The following is a 6,000-nucleotide window of genomic DNA, read 5'->3' on the forward strand; positions in this document are numbered from 1 at the left end:
CAGACAGGTGTCCATATTAACACTGTAAGACGTTTTCCTGTAATCATTCCTCCTGTTCATACTGGCTATTGAAAGGTCCCCCTGAAATGTGCTTTCAATGTAAGTGATGGAGGTCAAAATCCCTTTGTGCAAAAATGCCTTTAAAAGTATATCTGAAGCTTATATGAGGCTTCAGCAGTCAGCGTTAGTCATATCGAGTGGATATCTGCTAAATTTACAGTCAAATTCCCTCAGCCTCCCTGTTGAGCTGCAGTGGAAGTATAGTAACACAAAGAGGGACTTTTGCACTAAAAAGACTGTAATGTTGAAAGATATCTACTTGATTTGGCTCATTTGGACGACTGAAGCTTCATATTAGCTTCAGATAAACTTCTAAATAATTTTGCACCGAAAGAGGCCTGTGGATTTCGGTCCCCATCACTTAGATTGTAAGTACATTATGAATGGATCTTCTAGTGGTCAGTATGAACAGGAGGAATGATTACAGCAAGAAAAACCTGTTTCAATGTTGATTTGGGCACCTGACTATTATTTTAAGACGGACTTGAAAAATTACAAAGCTGTCCTTTAAGGTTATGATGTAGGTTAACTAGAATGTATGCTGGAAATCAACTCATGTAAAATTTCTTGAGTTGTGTGCCATTCACCATTTTTTGAAGACCACTGCCTTTTAGTGGGGGTCCTCAAATAGATTTTAGGTAATGGGTTACAATAACCTGTTTCACAAGTATTATTTGTGTTTACTGGTTGGTTATTTATTTGCAAGGGAAGGGACCGTGTCAAAACATTGAAATTATGAGAGGAGATGCTACACTAAATGTATTACATCAGGTTTACAAGTAATTAGCTGACAGTCCACCACTGCAGTCCACCACTGCACCACACACAAACACAAACTCCCTGAAAAACTGACGAAATACCTAAGAGAGTATAATATTCCCTTAACTGAGAAGAAAACATGTCAAATTAGGAGCTATATTGCATAGCAGCCTGTTCACACATCCTTGATAAATAATGATGCCTCAAACCACAGGGGCATTGCTCCAATCAAAGGTGTAAAGAAAACACACCTTCTAACATAAACACATTATAGTCTTCTCTCATCAACACATGATGTAATAGTTTGGGAAACAGCGAGTAGCCCTGTTAGTTTCTTGGCCAATTCATTGCTTCGGGTGAATTTCAAGACTGTATTAGGCTGTTTTGCCTTTCAGTCACTTATTTCAAATTTACACATCCAGAGTCATGGACAAAGCAAAGGAAATGAACAACAGACCAAACATGAGCTTGTAACAGGCACCTGACTTACAGTTCACTCAAATCACGTTGGAATAGCTTTGACTTCACACATGACCTGGACTAGTCCTCAAATAATTTCACATGTTGCTGGGCCTCCAGATATTTATCATCAGTATGTAGATAGCTGAATTTTATCTACATGTTGCTGAAATATAAACTTACTTCTATTTAGTGCTGATACAGTTAGTCGATTAATTGATTAGCTGAATAATATTAACAACATTTCCTGTTTCCAGCTTCTCAGATTATTAATTAAGCATCTTTGGGATTTGGACTGATGGTTAGACAAAACAAGCAAGTAGAAGTGTACATTTTTTACAGTTTTCGGACACTTTATGACATTAAATTATTGATCAATTAATAAGAAAAATCAACAGATTAATCAATGGAAGTTTTTGTTAGTAATTCTTAGTTTTATTTAGTTTTTGACATTTTTTAATGTCTTTTTAGGTTAACTTTGGCATATCCAAACCATTACTTTCCACCATCATTCACACTGATGTAATGTAGTAATACTCTTGAGTTGTTCCATTTCCAACATGAAGAGTTAAATATATATATTATACATTTATATATACATTTATATATACATTTTTTTGTCAGGACAAAATATATGATGACGCGTAACCACCTCACTTTGTAACTAATATTGTTTTTGTGAAACTACAAATTTGATACAGAATGATGCTGTAAGAAAAACATATGGAGGCTGCTGCTGTCACTTAGCATTTGGCTAGCATAGTTTAGCATTTCTTGTTACCCTCTGGTTTAAAGGGGGTTGAGTTTAGTTTAGACAACTAAAACTGCTTGGCTCAAGGGTCAGTTCACCTAAATCTAACTTTACTCAAGTGTATCTAGCCATTGTGGTTCTCGCAGTGTTGAAAAATTACATTTAAAAATTTAAAGAGCAACATCTCTGTCCAAGTAATGGAAATGGATTATCCGTTACTCTGGATAATCCACAGAACAAACGGTTAAAGATGATATTATGGCCTTTTTTGAGTCATTTTTATAAATACTTTTATTCACCAAAAGTTGTTTAGATTTCTCTAAATCCATCTTTCCTTACAGCCCACATTCCCCTGTCCTCCATCAGACTGTTTCGGAAGCTATTTACATAAAAATTTTAATGAGCACCTTCTCCAGTTGGCTTGAGGTGTGGCCCGACATTCACCCCTGGCCAACTGGAATACTACCAAATGAACAATGCAAATTCCCTTACGTTGCATCTTTACCAGGAGTAACGGCTGCAGCAGGAGACGTAAGACAGTATGTAGCGGTCTATGAACCACAGTCTGATACTGAATGGGAAGGGGAAGAACCTGCTATTGCACAGTTTAGATTTCAAAATACGGTAAGATTGTGTCTAAGTTTCCTAACAAAGTAAAAGTCATAGCCAGATGTCGCTAGCTTAGCTTTAGCACAGATATTATACACAGGTATTATATTCCTTTTGCTGAGTAACAGAAAGAAACAATATTTTTGAATGTGCTTGTTTAAGACTTCGTCCAAAGATTGAAGATGAAAAAGTAGAAAATCCTGCGGAGTACTGAGTTTCGTTAAGCAGACAGTCGGCTATAAAATGTATGGAACACACACACAACCACTTGCCAATAACAGAGGGAAGATTGTCTCCAAAAATGAATTTCATATAAATTTCCAATTGTAAGGCTGTTGAATTGCAAACTCCCACTACAGAAGATACGGCAGGGATGGCTCATGCTGCCATCTGCTATTTTTATTGAGTAGACTCTAGTTTGGACTTAACTCTAATTGGGACCTCCTCAAAGTTATGTGATTTTGACTAGGCCAACATGTCGGATCCTCAAGTTCAGACTGAGAGAGATGCAGTTACCACAGCACAGCAACGCCCAAGGGCAAGACAAGAGTATGTATATGAATACCTTTCTCCCCTGGTTTATTGGTAAGTATTGGTATTGGTATTGGTAAGTTCTTTGTTACCTACAGTATGTTTAACAGGGAGGATGCTATGAGGTTCAGTGAGTGGCAGGCTGGGATAGAATCTTACTTGCCGGCACAGGGTCTAGGAACGGTCCAAAATGTAGATTTTGTGTTAAATGTGCTAGAGGTTGATGCTAAAAGGGAAGTTTTGTTGCTCCAAGCAGTTAATAGGAATTCAGGCAGTAAGATATTTGATTTCCTTGCCAATTAATATCAGCCACCTCAGTCCATTACTTATATAAGGAGTCAGTTTTTTAGTTGTAAACAAAAAGCAGAGGAAAGGGTGGGGTCATTTATACTCAGGTTTCAGGAGTCTCATGATTAATGGGTGTCTGCAGACCTGGTGTCACACTAAGAGACCAGTTTGCCTTAGCCCCACAACCAGTCCCGGACCAGCGACAGATCCGACAGACACCAGGGACGTTTGTGCAGGCTTGTGCATGGCCCTCGAAAAGGAGTTGCTGAGGCATGGGGACGTAGGGGTCATTCAGACTAATGAAGAAGCTGTTGCAGTCCCAACAGTCGGCCCATCCAGCAACCTCTACACCAACAGTGGGCCCCCAGCCAAAGCTCAAACAGCTCAGAGACAACTTATGGACTGAATATCAACACATCACAACTCAGATGTCAGCAACAGGGAACTTTCTAGTAAAGGAGATAAAGGTGCAGCTGGCTGGAATGGTGTCAAGCCCCCCATCAATCAATTGCACCCCCAGTTACACCTATTGTGACTGCTCAACACCATCCATCTCCTCCTATGAACCCTGTGGGTTTCAGTAGGATGCCCAAGGAAGGTCAATTTGTAAAGACTGTTGAGAGATGGGTCATGTACAAAGGAACTGCCCAAGTCAACAGCCCAGGCAGGCAGGTTTTCAGAGTCTTCGACTGCTGTAGGGCAGGTGGCTAATGAAGAAACCCAACCAGCACTGGGAGGCAGGTATTCCTTGGGGAGTGCCCTGACGTAGAAGTTGTTTTGACAGGTAAGAGAATTCCTTTAGCTGGACACAGTATCCCCTGTGACCTCTTTTGGGCCAGTCTCTCCTTCAGGAGATCCATGGTGATGAGTCAATGGAGGATGCAAATGATATCCCCCATTTATCATTACGAGCAGCTAATGGCCTCAGAGTATCTTATGTGGGGTTTGTAATTCTGTACTTTGAGTTCGGGGGCATATAGGTAGCAGAGAGGAGTCCCTGACATGTCTGAAAGAGTCTCTGTGGTAGTCCACATTGGACCTGGCAAGTGGGTATTGGCAGATCAAAGTTCTTTGACCCATGTAACACCACTGTGACCTTCCAGCACCTGATGGAAAGGTCCCTGAGTTACAAGGTAAATGAGTACTTGTTAATATGTTTGGACCATTCCCCTTCTTTTGACAGTCACCTAAAGCATTTGCAGCATCCTTTTCAGCGACTTAAACAGAACAGCCTCAAGCTACAGCCCCAAAACTGTCGTCTGTTGAGAAAGGAGGTGAGGATTCTGTGCGACATTGTTAGCAATCAGGGGGTGACTACAGATCCAGAAAAAACAACAGCAGTGAGAGACTGGGCAGTATCGGCAACAGTGAAACAGGTACGCTATTTCTTAGGTTTTGCTGTTTACTACCACAGAAATCCAGTCCATTGGAGTCAAGAGTGTCAGCAGAGTTTGGACCAGCTATAGCAAGCCCTCCTACAGGCACCTATACTGGCTTATGGTAATTACGACCGTCCTTACAGGGTATATGTAGGGTTTAGGGGCAGTGCTCTACCAGGTTCAGGATGGTAAAGAGAGGGTAATGGTCTGCACAAACTGCACTACCTACTAAGAGGAATGACCAAAACTTAAGTTCGTTCAAACTTAACTGGGCAGTCACTGAAAAGGTCAGGGGCTATCTGTGACCATAACTTCTTAGTTCAGCTCCACACAGCCAATCTAGGGCCAACAGGGAAAACAGGGTGTGAGAGGTGGGGGGCAATGCTGGTTGAAAAAGGTAGTGAGCAATGAAATGGGGAAGACAGCAAAAGGTCATGAATAGGAGGAGTTGGGGTGGTGGTAGATGGGGACAGATGGGAGTGTATAGAGAGGAAAAAGGGGAGGGTAAAAGGAAGTACGATGGAAATGAAGAAGATGAGAGTTAAATAACTGATGTCATGAAGAAGTGAATCAGAGGGCTGCTAGACCTCATCAGGTCCAATCTATAGTCACTGCCTCTGATGATGCTAGTGACACTGGAACAAGCAGAGCTCTGCACCCTTCCCCTCAACACCTCTACATGTCATTAATGCCTGTTTCTCCCAAAGCCATGCTCATCAAAACACTGCTGTACTGCATCGCTCTGCTCACCGTGACGCTCCCTGTTGGTTTTAATCTCCATCTGTCACTTCAGGTACAGATGCTTTTATTGAATTATTGAGGCTGGTAATGTCTAATAGCATGTAGAGGTGTTGGGGCAGTTTGACTTTTAGTGGAAAGAGCTCAATATCAGTTTCCATAAAATTATGCTTTTTAAAATTCAATGTTATAACAAACAATGCTATAACCAACTTTGGCTATTGGTCCACCCTGCATACAAGCTTTTTGAATGTTTTTAAAATGCTAACACAGGCTAAAGATCTTCATACTTTAACTTGTAAATGAAAATGTCTTTCTTAATGGGCTTCTCTGTATAAAGGTTTCACAATAACAGTAGTCATGATAATCTCCATTTCCACTTAACAGAAAGCATGGAGATTTATTTTGCATGTAGAGTTTAATTTT

This window comes from Thunnus thynnus, chromosome 8 (assembly GCF_963924715.1).
Source record: "Thunnus thynnus chromosome 8, fThuThy2.1, whole genome shotgun sequence".
NCBI classification, from domain to species: Eukaryota; Metazoa; Chordata; class Actinopteri; order Scombriformes; family Scombridae; genus Thunnus; species Thunnus thynnus.